The sequence below is a fragment of the Lynx canadensis genome, chromosome A2 (assembly GCF_007474595.2).
Source record: "Lynx canadensis isolate LIC74 chromosome A2, mLynCan4.pri.v2, whole genome shotgun sequence".
NCBI classification, from domain to species: Eukaryota; Metazoa; Chordata; class Mammalia; order Carnivora; family Felidae; genus Lynx; species Lynx canadensis.
Genome location: NC_044304.2, coordinates 89,877,628 through 89,902,354, shown reverse-complemented (window position 1 = coordinate 89,902,354; position 24,727 = coordinate 89,877,628).

The window sequence follows — 24,727 nt, the reverse complement described above, 5'->3', positions numbered from 1 at the left end:
CCTGCTTGCACTCTCTCAAAAATAAATAAAAACATGAAAAAATTAAATTTTGAGCTAACTGTGGACTCCTGGGAAGTACATACACAGTACAGAGTCTCGAGTACCCATTACTCAGCTTTCCCCAATAGTGACATCTTATACAACTATAGGAGAATATCAAAACCAGGAAATTGACTCTGATATATTACCATTAGCTGGAATGCAGACCTTACTCAGTTTTCTCTATTTTTTCAACTTGTATTCATTTGTATGTGTGTATTAGTTTTTATCAGAGGAATAATATAATTGGAGTTGGGCTTTAAGAAGATTATCTGGCAACAGTATACAGACAAGACTGGAAGCCGGGAGATCAAATAAAAAATTATTACAGTAAGTACACCACAGGGATAATGAGATCCTCTAATAGATAATGCCCAGCACAGTGCCGGATGCAAGGAAACTACTTAGTGAGTGAGTCAGATTTATATTTCTGGACTGCATTTTTTCAAGTTACACACAAAAAATGCAGTTCCTTTGCCATTTGACAATGTGTGTGCAATAACAGAAATCAGAGGAATAACACATAGTCAAGAACCCAGTGAGGTTCTTAGACCAGCACAGTGAGCGGCGTACCCAGAAACCCAATACAAGGAGACTAGAAAAACGGGACGATTCTCATCTGGCAAGAGGTGGGTTAGCTCAGGTCAGAGAAAGATCAGATGGGTGACTCCCAGGCCGTAAATCTGCAATCAAGAGGGATAGATGAGGAGCAAGGATGCATGGGCTTCCTGCCCTGACTGCCCAGTGAAAGTTTCATCGTTTTCACCTGAGCCTGCTGACAGCTAGCTGTAATCTCAACATAAAAAAAAAAAAAAAAAAAAAAAAAAAAAAATCTGCTTTTTCAATCCCAGGCCTTTAAAAAAATCCAATCTCCTACGAGAAAATTCAGAAGAGGGTTCTTCGCGGTTTTTAAATTGAAATAAATGCAAAGAGAATTTGCCAACACTGCGCATCTCCTCGTGCACTCAATATAAGGATCAGATAATGTTGTTTCTCTTAGGCCTCAAAATCTCCTATAAATATTTCAATATTTGCTGGGTAGACAAGATGGGAGTTTGTGGAAGTTAAAATATGTCATTTGCTGGCTGAAGGATTATGAGCAAGTTATTTAAACATTTTCTAAAACGTAACGACCTTGTCAGTAATATAAAAATGTTGGAGTCAAAGGTGTCCTTCTCTTCTAACACTCTCAAAAAAATCTCATTTTGTTAATTCCCGCATACCTTTTTATCACTGTTCAACTTTTTTCAGCATTTAGTGGTGATTGGTGGCTAGCACCCAGTAAATATTCAATGCGTGCTTTCTGAATGAATTATTTGGAGATTCTTAAGTACATTAAAGCTTCTTTCAAGAATTTTAAGTAGTTTTGAGATCTTAATGGAGTGAAACTCTATTCAGCATGAAATCTTTGCCACTTGGCCTTTTTGTCCTTTATTTTTCATGTGTTTAAAAAATATGAAAGTCACTTGAACTCTTTGGGATTCAGTTTCTTATCTGTAAATACGGGAATTGAGCTTTTAAAAGTGTTTCTATTCCTGAAAACCAATGGCATTAATTAGTGGAAAAATTATGCACATCTCATGTAGCAGTATTTCAAATTAAATTCCACTTGGTTCCTTAACTCTACTTGTATAAGTTGCAAACGTACTTTTAATAAAATTCACAAAATAACGCACTGAAATTAAATTTGTCTACATATTTAATCACATTACTTGTTAATAAGTACAAATATAACGAACTATAAAAATAATAGCTACCATTCAGTGCGTCTTTTACTAAGTTACAAGCATTGAGGTACCACTGTTTTATTCAGGAAATCCAAGGCCACTGAGATTAACTCTCCTGTGCAAGGTCGCACATTCAATAAGCGGTGTAGTCAGGATTTTCACATAGGTAGCTGGGCTTCAGGGCCGTGTAGTTCACCACTACTCCCATTGTAGGTCACTGTGTGCCACTTGCAAGATGGAAAAGAGAAAGGCTCTGAATATTATTTCCTGAGTTAGGCAATAGAACAATAGTTGAATGTCTTCTTGGTAACCTTGAACAATAGCTTGAACTCTGAACTTCTAACAGCCTCTCCTGATCCTAGAAACTCTGCTGAACTGCAAAGCCAGATCGCATTTGGGGACATTCCAATCAAGGGATATAGATAACTCAGGAACCAGAAATAACCATTTACCTTAGTTCATCTGAAGAAAGAATCTTTCCGAAGTAGCCGGCTTGCTCTTTGACTACCAGAGCTATCCATTCAGTCTGATTAGTTGTTCGGAATTATCCTTCTCCTGAAACATAAGAACGTAGCTGGCACATTATTTCAGTTATTAATCATGAGTCTCATTTCAATGGATACGAAATTTTCCAAACACTGTAAGCTCCACATTTATTTGCTGCTCAGGAAGGTCGATTTCTGCTCAGAAGTTTGAGGAAAATAGTTCAATACTTATATATTTGTGAATCTCCTAGGAAATATGCACCTAATTTTCAGGATTTTTCAGGTATGACCTCCCTTCATAGTGTACATGTATAAAATAGAGTTACTCAACTGTATGCTTTTAAGTCATTAAATGGTTTTGTATAAACTAATCCTCAGATATCAGCATGAAAATACCAATTTTTTAAATTTAACAAAACAGTCTATTTTTGCCTCTTTTTAGCTCTTCCCTATTCTCTCCTCAAAGAATGATTGAATTATACCATATTGACCGTTAGGTTCTTATTAATATGTGTAGTAATACAATACTGAACAGATTGTGTTGAAGTTGGAGTGTAAGCTCTTGACATGTGCTGAATTCAACAGATAGTTTAATAGTAAAACAAACAAAAAACATTTTAAAGCATTTAAAGCATCTGAGTAAAGAAAACAAAACAAAGTGCCGTTACACTCATTTTCCTCCCTAGAACATTGGATCCCAAAGGCCCTACATAGAGAAATAATTCCTTGGCCTTTTTTTTTTTTTTTAATTTTTTTTCAACGTTTTTTATTTATTTTGGGGACAGAGAGAGACAGAGCATGAACGGGGGAGGGGCAGAGAGAGAGGGAGACACAGAATCGGAAACAGGCTCCAGGCTCCGAGCCATCAGCCCAGAGCCCGACGCGGGGCTCGAACTCACGGACCGCGAGATCGTGACCTGGCTGAAGTCGGACGCTTAACCGACTGCGCCACCCAGGCGCCCCTAATTCCTTGGGCTTTTAATACGTGTTACTGTAAATGGTTTGAGGGGCTAGTTAAATAAGGTTGAACAGATTTTACTCTCACAGAACTTTTTACTGTCTTTAACATCTAATTTATTTAATGAAATGCTTTCCAAATCTAACTTGACCATTATCAAACATTTCATGGGTATGTTTCATGGAACCACAATAATATTCAGATTAGTAGTCTTCAGGAGAAGCTGGACCTTAGAATCACTTAGTGAGTTTATAAAGAATATCTGTGCCAGGAGCAATCAAGTCTGAGTCTTTGGAGGATGGGAATCTACAGTAGACAGAAAAACAGCCCCCCAAAGATGTTTTCTTTGTAATTCCTAGAATTTGTCCCACGACAAAGGGGAATTAAGGTAACAGATGGAATCACTTTTGTTAACAAGCTGACCTTCGATTATTCTGGAATATCCAGGTGGTCCCCATGCATTCACAGGGGTCCTTAAATGTGATAGAGGGAAGGAAGCAGGTGATTCAACGTGAAGGTGAAGCAGAGTGAGGAAGACTGTCTGAGGTGCAACAGGCTTTCAAGTCAGAGGAAAGGGGGCCTCAGGCCAATGAGTGCAGGCAGACGTTGGGAGTCAGAAAAAAATGAACAAGAAAATAGATTCTCCCCTAGAGCCTAGAGAAAGAAAACAGACCTACCAACCTCGTGAGGTGTGTCCAGTGAGAATCATTTTGGACTTCTCTCCAAAGCAGTAAGGTAATAAATTTATGTTGTTTTGAGATGCTAAATTGGTAGCAATTTGTTACAGCAGTCTGAACACAGGACCCAAGCCTTGGTAATTTTTTTTTTTTTTAATTTTTTTTTTTCAACGTTTATTTATTTTTGGGACAGAGAGAGACAGAGCATGAACGGGGGAGGGGCAGAGAGAGAGGGAGACACAGAATCGGAAACAGGCTCCAGGCTCTGAGCCATCAGCCCAGAGCCCGACGCGGGGCTCAAACTCCCGGACCGCGAGATCGTGACCTGGCTGAAGTCGGACGCTTAACCGACTGCGCCACCCAGGCGCCCCGCCTTGGTAATTTTTAAGAGCTATTGGGTGATTGTAATTTGCAGCCAGGTTGAGAGGCACAGATAGACAATGAGTATGTCGGCTTATTGGAATCTAAAAAATTATTTATTAAATGCTAGTTACTGGCACCCACCACCAGGGTTTCAAATTCATGTTCAAAATATTAACTTACTTAATATTCATAACTTGATAAGATTGGAATCTTAATTATGAGAAGCACAGATTTTTTTTTTTTGAAGGAAGTTGTCTAATGTTACCTAATAACTATGGGGCAGGTTTCAAACTCACACAGGCTGGCTCCCATGACCTCTTTCATAGTTGATTCTAGTGTAGAGCCTCAGTAGTTCTATTTTTTTTAAGTTTATTTATTTTGAGAGAGAGAGAGAGAGAGAGAGTGTGTGTGAGACAGCAAGGGAGGTACAGAAAGATAGTGACAGAGAGAATACCAAGTAGGTTCCATGCTGTCAACACAGAGTCTGATGCAGGCTTGATCTCACGAACCATGAGATCATGACCTGAGCAGACATCAAGAGTCGGAGACCTAATTGTGTGAGCCACCCAGGCACCCCTGGGTAGTCCTGTTTTCAACATTAGCATTAGAATCCTTGACTATTTTGTGAGTGCCTTGTTAACAGAAAAAGTAGAAAGTTAGAAATGAAAACTGCCAGTGAGAATGAAAACATGGATGGCTAATAATAAAAAATATAAAATCATTCATTGTTTAAGAGCAAAATTGGGTGGATTATAAATATTACTAACTGTAGCATTGTTGAGTGTTACTGAGAGTATTACTCCATTGGAGTAGAGTTCATCTTAATAACTCATTTGTTAAGATTCAGTTTTCTTCTGTGTAGTCTCATTAGTGAGAAGAAGTATATGTTTATAAATTCATTATAGTATAAAAATGTAATGTTAATAATAGGAAAGAACATCACTTGATTATTTAGTAGGTGGGCCATGGGTTTTCAGAACGATTCAAAAAATGTGTTACAGTCTATGTTATGTGCCATATGGAAAACCTGCCTGTTTGCATGTCAGATGTCTTCAATTTATTGAAAAATCAATGGCCGTTTAAAACCAGCTGAAATGTCAACATACTTTGACATTTTGGTGACATACTTAGGAGAAGGACAAAGACACCAAAACAAAGCTATAAAATCCAGTGGAAGATGTATTTCTAACGTAGTCAGATTTTACGAATCGGAAAGGCAAAGATAAAGAGCAAAACCAATTGCCTTGTGATTGGGTACTTGCCATCTCTGTTCATCCACATTAAAGACGATAATACAAGTATATGTTCAGTCTTTGAAATTTCTTCTATTCCTCTGAGGGTTGTAATGAAAAGAGCACTGAACTAAAGACAAAACACTAGCTAGTAGTGTGGCTCTGAATATAAACCATAAAACCACAGCAATTACTCCTGATCTATAAAAGGAGTATTGCACCTGTTTTTTCCCCACCTCCAAGGATTGTTAAAAATCAAAAGACAATGCATGGGAAAGCACTTGGAGAATAGCAAAGCCCTATGTAAATAATTATTCCATGCAACAAGCCACAGTCAATCTTGGCTGCAGACATTCTCTATCCCTGCATCACAAATGACTCCAAAATTTTATAGCTTGAAACAACAGTTATCTCCTAGTATCTTAGGTCAGAAATCTGTCCATGGCTTAATTAAATCTCCTCCCTCATAGTCTCTCACAGGCTGCAGGCCAGGTGTGCAATGTGGCTATAAGCATCTCCAATTTCAACTGGGGAAGCATGTGCTTCTAAGCTCATTCATATCCTTGTTGGCAGGATTCATTTCCTCATGGGTTATTGCACTGAGGGCTTTAGTTTCTCACTCTGTGTTGGCTGAAGGTTTCCTTCAATTCCTTGGCACGTGGGCCTCTCCAATATGGTATCTCGTTTCCTCAGAGTTTGAGAGCCAAGAAAGCAATAGGAAAAATACAGCAAGGTGGAAGTTAAAGTCATTGGTCACCTAACTGTGGAAATGACATCCCATCATTTCTGCTATATTTTATTCATTAAAAGGTAGTGTTGAGGCCCATTTCATACTCAAAGGGAAGTGACAACATGATGGTGCGAATATCAGGAAGTGGGGATCATTGAGGGTCTTCTACCTTTCACGTGGATCATCCTCTATTACCTACACATACCCTGGGCTTGGTGGGATTTGAGTTACCACTGAGGACTTCTTTAAAACTTTGCTCAAATGCAGTTCAACCTTCATGGCACAACTCCATTATGATCTCTTTTTGTACGTTCCTTTGAGTTTCTCAGTTATATCTGCTTACCTTACATACCATCTCCTGCTTTTTGTAATTACGATCCTACATTTCATATTATCCATTTAAAAGGACCCTACAGGCAGGAATTGTATCTTATACCTGTTTGTGTTTGCTCAGGGAGCTAAGGGCAGTAAAAACTACAAAATGAGCATTCTGTGCATATTATTGAATTTTGTTTGTTTGTTTTTTTTTTAATGCAAAGGTTAAAACCAGCTGTTTTTAGGTCTTTGTACTAAAGGGCTTACTTGAAGCCACCAAGAATCAATGATAACACTTTGAAATCCTCTCACTGCAGGGATTCCTGCCAGTTTTGTTGTTGTTGTTGTTTGTTTGTTTTTCAAAGGACATCTCTGGTCTGCCTTGATTCACTGAGAGCATTAACCTCCAAATAATGGAACCATTTGAGCTCAACAGTAAGGTCCTAGATTTTCTGGCATTTATCCATGGTCAGTGCACACTTATGTCGCGTGAATTTTTTGGTGGCTAAATATTTCTAGTTATTGAGATGTTCTAGAGCAGGCTTAATTTTAAGGCACTATTTCCCTTGAGTATGAAGTTTTAATGAGAAATTTTTCATTTGCATTAACTTACTAAACAACTTACTATATGGGTGATTATTTTTTAGTGCTACTCTGTTGGTGTGTAAATGGAGCTATACTCCAGAGAAGTCACTTTGATAATAACGTGGATAAAAGACTATCTGGGGATCTATGAAGTTAAATTCGCACAGTAGAATCAGAGCCAACATTTCCACTCCTTTGGGGGTATTTACGAAGTGTAGCCCCACATGCCTAACACTGTAATCTTAGAAGCTAATGGGAGATTAATTCATTTCAATTTAAAAGATTTCAAAGGTTTCACTGGCCTCTCCTCAAGAACACTTACATGGCTCGATAATCTGAAAGTGTTCCACAGGGGTTTTGGGTTAGAAAATCTACTTTTAGTTCTCTTCACTAAAGTTAATCTAAAGAAGTGTTGGAGACAGCATATTTTAGGGCAGCTCACTCTAAGATTCTCCACAGAATACTTCTCCAGCCTCTCCCACCCCCTACGTGCTCCTAGCCATTATCATTTCATCCAGGGAGAATTGCAGAAAGTCTGGACCAAATTTGGCTTCTCCTCAAAGCTCTTCCCCCATTAATAGTCCCTGTGTAGGAAACAGCCAGTATTCAAAGTTAGATTTTTGGCTAAGCAAATGGGATTTAATCTATTTGTTCAGTGGTCCATGTACTCAGAAACATCATGGGGTTTGATGCGGTGTGCTGAATGCCAAGTTATAGGAAGCAGTTAGCTTTCTTACGATATTTCACTACATTTTGATAGAGAAAAATAGTGAACTGATTGAAAAATAAAATTGGGCACAAAGTGAGATTGGGTTTTAGTCCCGGCCACATTGAGAGACTCATTTTGTCCTTGATTAAGTTATTCTTCCATTCATTTGACAAAAAGTGAGCTTTACTCCTACAAGTGAGGGTAGAATCATTTTACACAATGGTGTCAAAAGGTTCCAGCTTTCCTGGACCTTCTATTCAATAGGTAAATGGATGATGAGCACAGAATCAGGCAGACCTGCATTATGCCAGATGAAAAGTGTTAGTGAAAAAAATAAAGCTTGTAAAGCAACAGAAAGTAACAGTTCGGTGTGTGCAATCACAAAATGGCATAGGAGCACTGACCTGAAGGAAGAGAGCGAGTGTTTATGTGAGTCTTAGTGAAGTGAGAAGCTCTGAAAGAAGCAGGAAACACGAAGAGATAAAGGAAGGGAAATTTTGTGGATGTGAATACCATTAAGAAAGCTCAAAAGGAGATATGGGGAGAAGGGTAAGAAATGAAATCTGACAGGTAGGGATTGGTATCCATATCATATTGGGACAAGTAGGCCCCTGTAAAAACTTTGAATTAGATTGTAAATAGGAGAGAAAGCCATTAGAGGGTTTTAAGCAAAGAGGTCATTTGTCTACTGTTTCAAAAGGATCGATCTGGGAATGCCTGGGTGGCTCAGTTGGTGGAGTGTCCAACTCTTGATTTCAGCTCAGGTCATGATCTTAAAAACTGTGAGATGGAGCCATGTGTCGGGCTTTGTGCTCACAGGGAACCTGCTTGGGATTCTCTCTTTCCCTTTCTCTAGGCCCCTCCCCTGGGCTTGCGTGCACTCTCCCTCTCAAAAATAAATGAAGGAATAAATATTTAACAGGATCCATCAGCCTGCTGTGGGGAGAATATACTCCAGGAGAACAGGTTTGGAGGAAAGCAAGAGGCAACAGCAAAAATACAGTTGAAATAAGAGTATTGGACCAAGGTAGTAGCAATTAGGATAGAAGAGAGATGATTGATCTAGTTCATGGTGTCAACCGATGAGATTTGCTGGTGGAGTGGCACATAGGGTGTTTGAGCAAGTGAGGGTTTAAGAAGGATCCTGATACCAAAGTTGGAAGATGAAAATGGCATTCCTGTAGATAGTAAGACGATGGGATGAACAGACTATGGGGAAGATAGGGGGCTCAGTGTTACAGGTTTTAATTATGAGATGTATGATTAAATTAAGTAGAGCTGTTGAATGAGTAAGTATATGAATTCCAAACTAAAGGAAATAAATGTAGGCATCTTCAGCATTTAGATAGTGTTTAGAGTTAAGGAACTGGTTGAAATGATTCAAGGTGCAAGTGTGTAAATGAAAAGGAAGTTCAAGGACTAAGCCCTGGGGCATGCTAACATTTAGAGACAAGGCAGTTAGGGAGGGCCCAGTGAAATAGGGGCAATGAGACCATCTGTAAAAGAACTTGGGAGACTCATTGAAATCCTACTATATAGTAAGTCCTGTGATTCAGTGATGAATAAAATAGTTTCTGCCCTTGAGGATTTCACAGTTTACTGGTGCTTTAAGTTATTTATAGAGAGTTGTGTAGAATGTGCTCTGGGCTCAGGAAAGACAAAGGCTGCTATCTCTCACTTTGGGACACCAGAAATGCTTCAGAAATAAAAGGATGCTTGATCCGGCTTTGCAACAGGACATGAGCTGACCACGTAGATCCGGGAGTGGGGGGCATTCCAGGTGCAAGGAATAGCATGTTTGAAGGTCCCAAATTGGAACAAATATGTTGGCAAGAGGGCAAGGAGGCAGCAGTCTTAGGAACACACGCATATTGTGGAGTCACAGTGAACTGGCCTCTGGCACCTCGCGACTGTGTCATTTGGGGGAACTTAATTGCTTTCTGTGCCTGTTGGGTTCCTTATGTATAAATCCTGGTAATTCGTTCCTCCCTTGATTCCTGTGAGGAGTAGGAGTGGGCATCTTCAATATTTGCCTCTATGATTACACGATAGTAGCTGCCCAGTACAGGGTAGTTTTGCTGACCTTGTTCCTGCATCAACCAAGTGCCAGAAGAGTGGCCTTGAGCGCCAAGACTGAAGGAGGTGCCTGTGTATCTTTATTTCTTTGAGGAGAATTGGAAACACTGAAACTAGGAATGTTAGGACCAGACGTTTGATTGTATAAAACAGCTGTCATAATTACCAAGGAAGACTTAGAAGAGGAAAGAAGAAGAAATGAGGAGAGGAAGTGGGGAGATAAAGGCAACGCCCAGGAAGAGGGAGATAATGTAAAAGGGATGGATGGACTGAGGGATGGACAGAAGGGAAGCACAGGAGAGGGGGAAAAAAAAGAAAAAAAAAAAAACAATGCCTCAGTGCTTACATGTGCCATCCACTAGGCTAAGAACCTTAATAGGTACACTACCAATCACTACTCACATTCCCATGAAATGGATATTATTACAACCATTTTACATCTAAGGAAACAGCCTCTCAGAGAGACTGCATCATTGGCCCAAGTTTTCCCGGGTAGTAAGCAGGGTGGAGGCTTGGAATGCAGGGATCTCCAGAAAAGCCAGGATTCAGAACCAGGCTTGTCTGACTGAACAGTAGGCAGGGAGAAAGGGTGGCCGCTCACCATCAGTGAGGGCCCCAGGAGAGCCTGAAGAGTGGGTTTTGTAGGAAGAGGGGTGAATTTGTTACTGCCGAGAGACAGCCAGATCATTTCAGCTGAGGCATTGCCACACCAAAAGGTTTTCTGGCTTGCATAGACTAGGTACGTGATTTCGTTCACTGAAGAAAACTGGGAGGACCGTGAGAGCTTTGGCAATTGACTAAGATGAAGCTGTTCTTGGGGCTTAAGCTGACTTCTTTATATCACATGGATCACCTGAGCTGTTAGCTCATTTGCTCTGTCAATTCTGGTCTCTGGACCCCTGGCATTTTGATTATGATTGTGAAATCCAGAATGTTTTCCTCTTCAGCTTACTTAAAACTAAAAACTCTGTGAGCCCTTGGAGTTTATTTAGAACTTAGAAATCTCTGCCTTAGTTTTATAAAAGCAAGCTCCCTCCTCCTCCCTGTGCGCGTGCTCACACACACACACACACACACACACACACACACACACACAAATAAAGCCACACTCCAAGGTAGTCCTCTCCTGGAAAAGAGGGCGCAGATATTTAAATTCTGGGGATTAGTGGGATGCAGGGGAAGATAAGGCTTTAGCAATAAAGTGATTAATTAAAAAGGCAATTTAAAGTTTTTGATTGAAGCTGGAAATTTTGATAGAAAGCTGAATGTTTAATGCTCAGACTTCTCTCCAGAGTTGCAGACCTAAATCGCATTCTCCTGGGTGACTCCCTGGGCGAATCGTCCCCAGGGTGCTTACATGTCTCTGAAGCATTACAGTCAACATGTCCCGAATTAAACTGGATGTAAAATTTAAAGATTGGACTCTTCTATCTAAAAAGCTAAGTTCCAGGGGCGCCTGTGTGGCTCAGTCTGTTAAGCGTCTGACTTCGGCTCAGGTCATGATCTCACAACTTGTGGGTTTGAGCTCTGCAAGGGGCTCTGTGCTGACAGCTCAGAGCCTGGAGCCTGCTTCAGATTCTCTGTCTCCCTCTCTCTCTGCCCCTCCCCTGCTTTCTCTCTGTCTCTCTCTCTGTCTCTCTGAAAAAAATAAATAAAAAGCCGAGTCTTCATTCTCCCACAGTTGATTGGATGTGAATCCAGGCTGCCGTTGCCCTAGTGTATCTCACTTTCCTAGTAGATTCAGACCAGGTTAAACCTGTGTCCTCACCCTCCACCTTGAGGGTGCTTGTCCCACGGAGGGACTATGAGCAAGAGTGAGCGTCTACATGGGTGTGTGTAGTGGACCCATACATGGATCCTTTGTCTCTCACTCACGGGAAGAGCTGTCACTGTTGGAACATGAATAGGATTCTTTGTAAATCCACTTGGTTCTTTCTGTGAGCTTCTCAGTGGGAAGAAGTTGATGTGGATCTTTAAGGTTAACTAGGAAAAAAACCACAACTTTAATATGCTTGGATAGTTGTTCTAAGCTATACGGTTTTGAGCTATTCAGTGATTTATATGCACGGTGACATAGTAAAACACGATTTGGCTCTTCATGTTTAATTGGGCATTATCACTAACAGTAATATTTGCTAGAGACCCACCAGCGTGGTCAGGAATATATTTTTTTGCCTGGGATCTTGTTGCTTCAAGGGAACCAAATGGTTTTTGGGAATTTGAGAGAGCAAAAAGTTGTGTTTGTTTGTTTTTTTTTTTTTTCCACATAATGTGAGGAGAAAATCAGGCAGATACCTAGTGCACGAGTTCTTTGTTTAGATGGTGTAGAATATTGGCCCATTAAGCAAATTGATTGGATGTTCTGAGAATGAGATTGAGAGCGGGAAGGAGGTTTGTCCTTTGGGGTTTGGAAAGAAAAGTAGTGTTTCACACACCATTGTTATTTCTGAGCATGGAATACTTGAGGGAGGGAAAAACCCTTCAGAAATTTTGCAAATGGGTTCTTGAATCATTGAAATAACACCGGTGTGACAGTCTTTTTTTTTTTTTTTTAATATTTTAAACGTTTTTTTTTGTTTTGTTTTTGAGAGAGAAACAGAGTATAAGCTGGGGAGGGGCAGAGACAGAGAGAGGGAGACAAAGAATCTGAAGCAGGCTCCAGGCTCTGAGCCATCAGCACAGAGCCTGACATGGGGCTCAGACTCATGAACCCTGAGATCATTACCTGAGCCAGAGTCAGAAGCTTAACTAACTGAGCCACCCAGGTGCCCCCCCTGGTGTGCCAGTCCTGAGAGTGATACCTATCTGGGTCCTTGAGCAACCTGTTGAGAAGCATAATTCAGGGGCTTTGGGAAAATTTCCATGATGTGATCTGGAACTGCTGAGAATGCAGACCAGCTGTCTTTTAATGGTACCTTAAATCTGCGCAAAGGCCATTGGCTCCAGTGACAAATATGAAGGGGCACGGATAGGGTTGGGGACAGGGCTTGATTTTACTGAACTTTGTAAACTCAACTGTTACTGTCTGACCAATAGTGGGGAGTGAGACTTGAAAATGAATTGATACTGCTTTGGTCAGCTATGATGATTGGCGGCTAGAATCTGGTCTTGATTTGGCTGAAAATAATAAAGAAATGGGAGTTATCTGATGTGCTGAATGTTGTAGAGCAATTCATACTTTGGCACAAAAATTCATAGTGATCAATAGCTCAGCGAAAATCTGTCCAGAAAAATAAATGACTCAGTTTAAATGTTGATAAGGTATTTAAAGACATGAGCTCTTAAGAGTGTGGTAGCACTAATTTGTTTTACCACCTGAAAAATACTGAATTGAAGTTTTTGATGCTGGAAAACACCCCTCAATATTGTCCAGGTACCATCCTGAATTCTTGCCTAGTTGACTTCATTTGTGAACTTCCATAAATCAGCATCTTGAGTAGAGGTGAATGGGTTATCTTACCTTATGCTCATGGCTGGGAACTCCAAGTGATATTTCTAAAGATGTTCCTTTTCAGAGGGAATACAATAAAGAAAAAAAAATGATGTCCTTTCCCTCCTCCTGGAGATGAGGTTGTCTTTGTCAGTTCTGTTACACAAATGGATATGGACTACCTATTATTATGTGCATTCAGTAGGCTTGGCTGTGGGATCTAATGTAAAGAACACTGAACTTGAGTTTATATTACCTGGTTTTGTAACCTGGGCTGAGATGAATATTGGGAACGCCATCAAAAAGATGGTACTGCCAGTTGACCAGTTAGCAGGAACAGGATGTTGGGAGTCTCCTGACCCCCTACCCTCTCTCCGAAAGTGGGTTAGAATTGTTTTCCCGACTCCCAGAGCCTGGTCCAAAAACAAAGCCTTGAGATGGTGATGGAATGTTGAGAACACTTGCATTGTATGCGTGACTGAAACCAGTTAAGGCCTCTCTTCTATAAACTTTAAAGAGTGGCAGGAAGGTGCAGGGACCCGCTAGTCTTGCCCCAGCCCAAGACTCGCCTCACTCGTAAGTTCCCTTGCTTATTAAAACTGCCACCTACCGACATGGAGGGGGGCTGCCTCTTTCTTCCATCTGTCCCTGCCCTCCGCATACCAGGTGCCAATTTCAGATTATACCTAGGGATCACCCAAGAGGGTTGTGAACTAACACCAACAGAGAGCCATTTAACTTCCTCTTCTATATTTATGTCAGAACACGAGTACCTATGTCACAATGATAAGAGAAACAAGATAAAATTGGGGAAAGCTGGGTAACTGTCCAAGGCTCTGTTACGTATAAGACATTGTGCTCAATTTTCAAAGTGGAATTTTGCTTACTACTTGACCAGTGTATAAAATGAGGCAAAATGATTGCCTCCACAAGCCCCTCCAAATTCTGTAAGTCCTACCAAAAAAAAAAAAAAAAAAAAGAAACTTTGAAAATTCATGGAAGTGGTATTGGTGAGAACACTTGATTTAGGAGATGCAGTTTCTTGAACAAATACATGTTAAAGCTTCACCAATTGCATATGGAATCTATAATGGTAACCTAGAGAAAATACATAGAGGTGATAAATGGAGATAATAACAAGTAAGCAACTTGATAAAAAGGGTTACAAAGACCTATAGAAATGGTTACATTTTGCCCTTCGTAGGCGCCTTATCTTGCTTGTGTTTTCTCAAGAGTGAGCATTTGATACTTTTCGTTGAATCAAATGAACTTTCAATTTTCAACTTAATTTTCAGAACCAGTACCTCAAACATGACCTGTAGCATGATTCAGCATGACCTGGAAGGCTTGTTAAAGTGGTGATTTCTGGGATCACCCCCCCCCCCCACCGAATTCCCAGTTTTAGCAGGTCTGGGTGAGGTCTGATAATTTGCATTTCTTACAAGCTTCTGGTGATACAGGGATCGCTGTTCTGAGGACCACACCTTGAGAACCAATCGATTACCAGGTCTCATTGGACACAGGAAGGAATCACCTGGAGAGCTTTTCAAAGAGCTTATAGGCCTTACCCTCAGACTTAGTATTTCTGTAGGTCTAGACTGGTACCAAGGTGTCAGTGTATTTCAAAAGCTCCCAAGACTTACTAATGACACAGGTTTGGAAAGTACTTCCTCATCAAGAGCCAAAGGCTTGTGGGGTTTTTATGATGCCACTGGGGATGTTCTGAGGTTGAAAATTCAGAATGAATCAGCAATAAAAAAAAAATCTCTTTGATTAAAGGGAGAGAACAGTAAATAAAACTAGGTTTTACTTAAGGAAATGGTGGTTTGTTTGATTGCAAATCTAAGACAACTTTGCATTTGTATTTTATATAAATTCCCATCTAAAGGCGGGATGGAATTGAGTATTAGGTCCTGAAAAGCACACAGAAGCCAGTATGCTAAGATTTCACCAATAGGTTGTGGTATACGTGGTATTTGATAACGATCTGCTCTTTAGCTCCTTTAAAACTTCCTAAACTTAGCACAGAAGGTATTTTATTTATTCTAAATTTATCAAAGTTATCTGCCAAACAGTCACCCAAGACATGAGAAATGAGGCAGGTGAACCCTGACATAAGAACATTTTCATGATGGATTATACTCTCTTACCTGGTAAAAAGTGCCACATGTAATAATTTTTCAGGGCCCCTTAAGCCTGCGCTGTTCATATTTGTCCACATCACATGACCCACTTACATGCAAAAGTGATTTCAGCGCACAACCCATAGTTTTGCAAACTCCACATGGCAGCCTCAAGCCTCGAACTTTATCTTCTTGAGTGCATCTTTGGACAATAAAACTATAAACCAGGATTTAGCTGTAAGCTCAGCAGATCATGAAAGAAAAAAAAAAAAAAACAAGCTGACTCTTCCATAACTATTTCAGTTACGTAATCTGGAAATGACTAAATGGTGTTGATCAATACAGCAAGCAGGTGTCGCTTGAAGATAGGCCAGGACAAGCTATATTAAGTAAAAAGTTGTGTTTTTATATCATTACTTCTCTAACCACCATGAAAATTTATATTTGAGATTAAAGGTTTTGCACAAATTGAAGACTAATCCAGGGAATTCTATTATCCAAATAAAGTATATCTGTACCTTTGTTTTATTTTTCATTTCAGACTTTCAATGTGCAATGATTTTCACAGTTGCTTAAGATTTCTTCTCATGATCAATATTAAAGATTTCCAGCACTATTAAAGATGGCATTCCTTGTAAGGGCAAGGATCCAAATTTGCTATATATTTGACACACTTGTCCTTTAATTTTTTTTAAAGTTTGTTTATTTTTGAGAGAATGAGATTGACAGAGTGGATCAGGGAAGGGGCAGAGAGAGAGGGAGTCACAGAATCTGAAGCAGCCTCCAGGCTCCGAGCTGTCAGCACAGAGCCTGGTGCGCCTGACATGGTACTTGAACTCACAAACGAGGCACACGGTGACCTGAGCTGAAGTCCGATTCTCAACTAATTGAGCCACCCAGGCAACCTACCATGTCCTTTAAATCATGTGGAAATGCAGAGAAATCTGGTTTATGAAGCATTAGGAGACCAAGCCTGGCAATGAGTTTTTCAAAAAATGTTTGCTTTATTTTTGTTTAACAACACTTGTTCTAAATTAGGAATTAAACACTCCTCCCAAAAGGACCACACACATCAATACCTATATGCTATATTTATGGCCAGAGGCACAGTAATGATTTGGGCAATTCAAAGATACAAAGGCAAACTTTTGTCTTTAAAGAACTTACCTTCTAGAAGGTAACGCAGGCACGCAAAACACAGAATGGGATCAGTTAGATGACAAAACCACATGAAACAAACTGCCTAGGAGTAAGTTGAGGCTTCATGGGGACATAATTCCCAAGTTCAAAAATACACGAATGTTCAATGTAGCCCAGATGAGTAAGGGGGTTATGCATCCAGAGAAGAAGCTCCTGAGAGAATCCAATCCATTTGGGTAACAGCAAGTTGTTCTTTATGGAAGGGGTAAGTTGGTCAGTGGGCAGAGAGACCAGATTATGGAGGGCTTCATCTGTCTTGTACATTAAACATAGAAGCATCATCTCTTAAAACCTGGATAATTTTGTTACTCACATGATAGAAAGCGCTCTGCCAAGCTTTTGCTGGTCCTTCCCAGCATCACTGTTTTCTTTGCAGAGGTAGACCGAACACACAAAAGTGTAAATGCTGCCAAGTCACGTGTGTGAAAGCAACCACTAGGTGGCAGAACTGTACTATGTTCTGTGGCCAGAACCAAAAAAACGCTCATCTCTTGAAAGGTTCATCCTACTTTCATCAAAGCCAAGTTGGCTCCAGACGGATGCTAGGAGACTGGGAGTGTCCAGAAGATTTGTTGGGTCTTGAAGAGCAAATTTTAAGGATCTCTTGGGAGTGCAGCCACCAGACCTGGGCTCCTTCACTCACTCCGTTAGCGATCAGTTACAGGAGGCATGGAAATCTATCTTAAATAATTTTTTTGATTAAAAACATAATTAAGGCTCCTACATTAACTGGCACACATCATATTTCTCTTATAATTAGCTCATAAATAAACTTAGCAATGTGTAAAAATAAAACAAAATGTCAGTCTAATTTCTTTTCCATAAAATTTTCCTGCTGCCAACAAGAAAGAAATCCATCACCATATGGTCCATCAGTGCCGCACAAAACATGTGGTCTAATGTTATTTTATTAGCCAACTCTTGAAATTGATTTATTTGTCTAAGCTACCAACTGAATTGCCACTGTCTGTTTTTGCGTATACTCTTCGTACATCTATTTAACGGCTTTTTGCTGCTGTTGTTGTTGTTCGTATTTTAAAGAGCATAAACCAAAGTTTGAGATTTCTATAGTAATTTCAGATTTGCCAGTTGAGAATGGGACGGTATTGAGAACAGGTTGATGATATTAAATATTTCAGTGTTTCCTCTTCAGTAGAGTAAACACAGGTCTATATTTAGGCAGTTCCTATTTTTAGGCACTAATTTGTCATGGATGATCTGCATATTTGGACCATCTTTTAGTTAATGGTATATTGGTTAACTTCATTCATTAAATCCATTAATCAAATTGTCAGTTTGGTTAATTGTTCCATGAACATGGGATGGTGAGTCATGATCTTACCATGGGTTTAAATTAACTGATCGAAATGGAGGTCATTAAAACAGTGAAGATGTGGCTAATATTTTGCTGCTCTAAGTCCTACTCAAAACAGTTGTATATCTAAACTATACAAGTTTTCGTAGGCATTTCCATCACAGAGAAAGAATTTAGGAAATGCCAACTATTTTGTTACGTGCATACAGGCAGGCTGACCGGCCTGAGACTTTCTAATGTTATGGGCAAAATAAACATGGTGATATTTAACATTGAGCTTTTTCTGTTTCACCCATAAATCCTGTTATAAAATGCTAATTAGACTTTTAGGTTTGTAGAGTCTTGCAGACTCCATCCAATGTCAGTTATCTTGTAGTAACTATTTGCGATACACATGCCCGTGTGGGCACGTGCACAGAGACACAAGTCCCACCCATTTCCAGTATAATAATCCCAAGATCTTTATGACCAACTAGCAATAAACAGTGCAGACCTTCAAATTACACATGACTAAAAAGAACTAGAATGCATCATTGACATCTAAAACTGTTTGTATTACAACATTATTTATTCTGTTCTCTTGCCTACTATAGTAAGTCCCTATTTTTCAGGGTATCATTAGGTCTTTTTGGAAATGCATAATTATACGATGCTTAAGTTCCTCTCCCTTTGAGGAGGAAATAATCAAGTAAAATTATAGAGTAAAATTATAGAGCTTTAGGTCAGCATATTCTCCTATCAAATAATTTATTTGTTTTTCTCTTCCACTTCTTCTTTTTCTTTTTCTTTTTCTTTTTTATTTTTTAGCTTTCTATAATCAGAAAAAGATTTAAACTGGAATCGAAAAAACCGTATCCCAAGATTTTTTTCTACTTCCCAAGAACAGACAGAATATGCTGAAAGCTTGATAAATTATCCGAAAGCAAAATAAGTATATAAAACTTATCTTAATGCTATGTAAAGAACAAAAAAAACTTTTATGGCCATGAAACAATGCAACTTCCTGAATTCGGACTTTTTTACACACCACAATTGTAGTCACCTGAATAAACTTAAAGGTCAATTATTTTAATAATAAGGTGTTTCTAGTTGACCGTAGAATCTTCTTCTCCCTTCGTTATCATCCATGAAGTAACTTAAATTAAACTTTGGATATTTTAGGCAAGATAGAAACCTACTAGTACACGTAGCCATCTGACTTCAAACTCCAGCAAAGGCAATGCAAAATCCCTTGTTCTAATTTTTCCACGTTGCTTTGAGAGAAACGAAATCTATGTACTACCTGTTTCTGCATCATAAAACACAGCCTATTTGTAGGTAATACTAAGCTGCCAGTATGGTAGAATTCTGAATGAAAATCTTTGCATTTCAGCTTGCTAGGTTGAGAAAATTATTCTCCATCCAAGCATTCAACATGAGTACAACCCAGTTGCATATCTTTCTACCCATAGACAGGGTCCTGTATAAAGTACTTAGTGCCATATTCGAATGCCACATTTCTCAGCCACCTTATATAGTAGCTGCAGTTGAAACAATAGATTTAGGCTTAAAGGAGAAAATCAGTGTGGGATAAATAGGCAAGAATTTTTATAAATGTAATTGCTCTAAATGTCCTTGCAGAAGCATCTCTGCTCACCTGTTGTGTGCCTTTGTGTTTATTTTTGGAAATATTTTTAAAACTTGTCATCCTATGGAAAGTCCATCATCTACAAATACGTGGGGAATGATGCCATGGAATCAACTATCCAGTTTTAAAAAATGAGAGACTCTGGTCTCCCCTACAGTACCCAGATCCTTTCAAAGCAAATCTGAGACAACTTTACCCATTTTAACTATCAGTATTTTAGAATGTTTCCATAAACAGTGTTTTCTGAATAGCCACAAAATGATTAATACATCTAAAAAATTGCTAAGAATGACTTAATATTGTCAAATGGATAGTCACTGCTCCAAATTTTCTAATTGTTTTATAAATGGTTTTTACAATTGATCTACTCAAGTAAGGTATCGCATAAGGTCTATGTAGTCAATTGGTCAAGATTCTTCAGCATTTTTCAGTCTTGTAGTTGTTGAATAATTCTGTGGACGTGTTCTGTGTAGTTCTTCATAGCCTGTGATTTACTAATTACATTCGTCTTGTGTCATTTAAAATACTACATTGTCTCCAGTACTTTTTGCAAATGGGTAGGTAGAGGCAAATGCTTGATTTGGGTGTGAATGTTTTTGGTCAATATACTTCATATGTAATCTTATTATAAGTCTATAATGCCTATTTCTACCATTTTATATATTTTTAACGGTAATTAATGATCATGACTTGGATCCATTATTTCCTTGGGGGTTATAAAATGGAGACAGTTTAATTATCTCATTCCTTTTCTATTAGCAAGAATACCTTTACAAGGAGGAAAATTGCATCATGTTTCACCACTATGTGGTTACCCCAAAGAATGGATAAATGCTTGATAGCTTCCTATTATTGACTAGTTTTAAAAACAACATCTGCCACTGGTGGCCATTCTCTGATGGTTATTAGCAGTTCATGCATTTAAACATACTTTCTAAGTTTCAATCCATTTTAGCTTTTAATTTGTAATGATCCTTTATTATTCCTACTCTTGGGTAATGGAAACCCTTATGTTGGCTCCTGGCTTGGGCTGTGTGACATGTCTCTGCTATCCTTTGCTAGCTTCTTACTTTCTGTTGCACAAGATTTCCCTGGAAACCTTTGTCCTATTTCCTTCCCTGGACCTTATTTTTTTTTTATTATTATTTTTATTATTTTTTTAAAATTTTTTTAACGTTTATTTATTTTTGAGACAGAGAGAGACAGAGCATGAACAGGGGAGGGTCAGAGAGAGGGAGACACAGAATCCGAAGGAGGCTCCAGGCTCTGAGCTGTCAGCACAGAGCCTGACGCGGGGCTTGAACCCACGGACCGCGAGATCATGACCTGAGCTGAAGTCGGCCGCTTAGCCGACTGAGCCACTCAGGCGCCCCTCCTTCCCTGGACTTTAAAGCACTCAAAGCATTCCAGCCTCAAGAAAACCAGTTGCCTTTTTTTTTTTTTAAGTGTATTTATTAATTTTGAGACAGAGAGAAAGCATGAGTGTGACAGTGAGGAAGGGGCAGAGAGAGAGAGAGAGAGAGAGAGAGAATCCCAAGCAGGTTGGTGCTATCAATATGGAGACTGATGTGGGGCTGGATCCCATGAACCCAACCATGAGCTCATGACCTGAGCCAAAATGAAGAGTCTGGTGCTTACCTGACTATGCCACCCAGGTGTCCCCAAAACCAATTGCTTTTAGCGGGGAAATCATATTTAGATATCATTAAAGATCGCAATCTGGAGGTGAAGGGTTATCATTGCTATTGGTTTGTCATTGCTGCTAAGAGTTTTTCAGTAAACAGAGCTTAGAAATGTTAGTGTATTTTTAGAAACTAGAGTTAGGAATTTATACTAAACTAATAATTCAATGTCAGTTTAATCCCACAGAATATATCTGACCTCCTCAGTCTCATGTCTCCATATCCAATGGATAAAATCCTAGATTTCCAACACTAACATAATTACTTAATTTCTTCATCCCACAGTACATGCTATGCAATAGTATAAGAGTAAAAAATACTACCCATGTCATCAAAAAATGCAATTTGTGAAAATTGTCAAAGAGCTTTTAAAACCATGTTTCTAAAACCTTCGTTTTCTGGCCTAGGGTATAACCCACTTGGGATATATGAAATGACTGTGTTTTAAAGTAACCTGGAATAGTTTTCCTCTGTGTGATAACATTACCAAATTAGTGCAGTTAGGTTATTCATTTCACTGAAAATCTAAGCTTTCTAGGATCCCTTTCCAATTTTTGTTGAATAATTACACTGAATAGTTACAGGTTCCTATTAAAGTCTGTAAAACAACGTATGTTTAAAGAAGTCTAGCTTTTGTCACGATTGTATCTTTTTCCTTCTCTCTAATGTTAATTAAATATCGATTAACCCTCAATTACAGTTAAATACATACACATTTCTATCTTTATTAGATACCTAATTTTCTCCCTCTTTTTCTTTATCACAAAAACAAATCTTGGAGATTATTCATTTAATCATCTAGCAGATATTCCTTTCTTTTCTACAGCTGCATAGTATTTCACTCTGAGGACAAAGTATATACTTCCTTCAAATAGTCCCCTATTCTTGGGCATTTGCTGTATGAGGATCCTTGTATACTGTATATGCCTCTTTAAAATTGTTGTTAGTGTAACTTTGGTCTTGATTACTGAAGTAGAATTGCTGAGTACAAAGGGTAAATGCTTACATAATTCGGCTAGATGTTGCCTCATCAAGTTACTTAAATAGCTTCTACTACTTTGCATCCCTAATAGCAGTACCTGAAAATAATGATTTCACCCAACATTGCCAACAAATATAATGTGAAGTTGTCTTATTTTCTAATCTGTAGGTGAAAAAGAAAAACTCCATTTTAATTTGCATGCAGTTAGAACGAACCAGGTTGAACATCAATGGTTAAGGGATGTTCATATTTCTTGACCTGTTAACTGTCCATTCTTAGTCCTTGCCAATTTTTCTTCTGTATTTTTAGAAGCTCCTTTGTTCTGGTGATGCTATTATTTTGTCTATAATAGAAATTGGACGTGTATTCTGTCAGTATGGTGTTTAATTTCCTATATCACTGTTGTTATTTGTTTGCCAGGAAACACATTCTTTTTTTTTTTTTTTAATTTTTATGTAGTCTTTCTCAAACCTAATGGTCTTTTCCTTTTACACAAATTATGATTTGAATCATAATTAAGATGTTTATCCAACATTAGTCATAAAGAAATTTACCCAAGTTTTTGTCTGATGTTTATTTTATTATTTAAGTTACTGAATTCTTTGGAACTTATCTTAGTGAATGGTTTAAGGAATGGGTCTCCTTTATCTTTTCATGACTATAATGATAATAATTGTACTTATATAGTAAACTTACAGACAAATTTGTTTAAATTTCTGAGTTTTGTTCAGTTTTATTGAGGTATAATTGACAAAATTAGAAGACACTTATAATATACAATGTGATAATTTGGTATATGCATACATTGTGTGAGAAGTGATTCCCCCCACCAAGTTAGTTAATACGACCATCGACTGACATATTTACCTTGTGTGTATGTGTGCGATAATTTGTGCAAATATCATGAAGGTTTAAATCTGGTGTATTTACAATCCTTATTAATGCCAATTGGAATTGTTCCTCTATTTTATTGGAGAGTATCAGGTTTTCTTGGATATTCCTTCGGATTATCTTCCAGATGAACTTTGTAAGAGACCTACCTAGCTCCCAAATACCTATTTTTATTGGGATTCTAAATTAATTCAGGGAGAACAGATAACTTGACAATGCTGTGTCTCTTGTCTAAGACCATGGCACATTTTAAATTTATTTTCTCAATGTAGTTTGATTTATTTATACTTGATTTTTTTTTCATATTTTAACCTCTGTTAAGTATATTCCACTCCAAATCATAGCTACTCTTAACACACAATGAAATACTTTAATGCAAATGTCTGTAGTTCAAGGTGTTAAACTCTAGGGGTTTGTTGTAGCTTTCCTAAACTTGTATTATTACAGAAATAAATTTGAGCAGTTTTCTCCTACAGGTTTTTTCACGTATTGGCTAATTTTGCATGGCATGGAGAATCAAGAGACCTGGGTTTCGGAACTGGGTCATTAATTAAAACGAGAGAGGAAAGGAAAACTTAGTGGAGGAAGCCACTCACCCTCTGTGTTTCCATTTTATTATACATAAAAAAGAGGTTTTGTCCTAGGAGATGCTGGGTTTGCATGTATCCTATAGGAGTAGGCTCAGTGGCATTTGAAATTCAAGTTAATCAAATCAGGTGTTTTTGTTTTGTCTTACAGATATCAAAAAAGTTTAGTTCTGTAAGATGTAAGTTAAGTTCATGTAAGATGGCTTGGTAGCCCTAGGAAGCTATCAAGGCTCAGGGTCCACCTAACTTCCTGCTCCACCAACTTCATGGTTTTCCTTAGGCTTTTGTTGTCCTGTTTGTCAACTCTGCTTTCAAGATGGCTTCTCTGACCCCAACAGTGTCTGAATTCAAGGAAAGAAGAAAGATAAAAATCATATTCAAATAGCATCAGCTTCTCGCTAAAATTGCCCTATAAGCTCTCTGCCCAGGCATTTCTGCTTCTATCTCTTGACCACAGCTGTGCCTGGCGGCCACTGCTTGTCACAAGGGGAGTTGGAGAATGAAGGAAGATATTTGTTTGTCTGATTTTCCGGCTGAGAGCAATTCCATACCATGAAGAATCAAGATTCTGTTGGCGCAGTGCTGTAAAATATCTAAAGGCACTCCAGTAGATAACAAAATAAAAATAAAGTATTTACATTATTTTTCTCCTCTCCCCATAATATTTCTTGACTAATGTACAGAAGGTCTTTTCTATAAAGAGCCCTGTTTTTTACTGCATTGATCTCCTAAACTGTTAAAATTACTTTCAGTTGATGAGTATTTTTAAAGGTCAGGACTGTGAGGACAGGGTAGAAACTATGGAGACTTGAAGAATTCTGTGCACACAAATGAAGGAGACCTGGAGGAAGCCAAAGTATTCAGATACTAAGTGGAACAGCCTACATAGCTCGTTTGGTCACAAAGAATGCTAAATTAGCTTTTTTTTTTTTTTTTTTTTTAAGAAATAACCAGATTATGTAAAATAGTTAAAAGGCATATGAAAAACAACTTA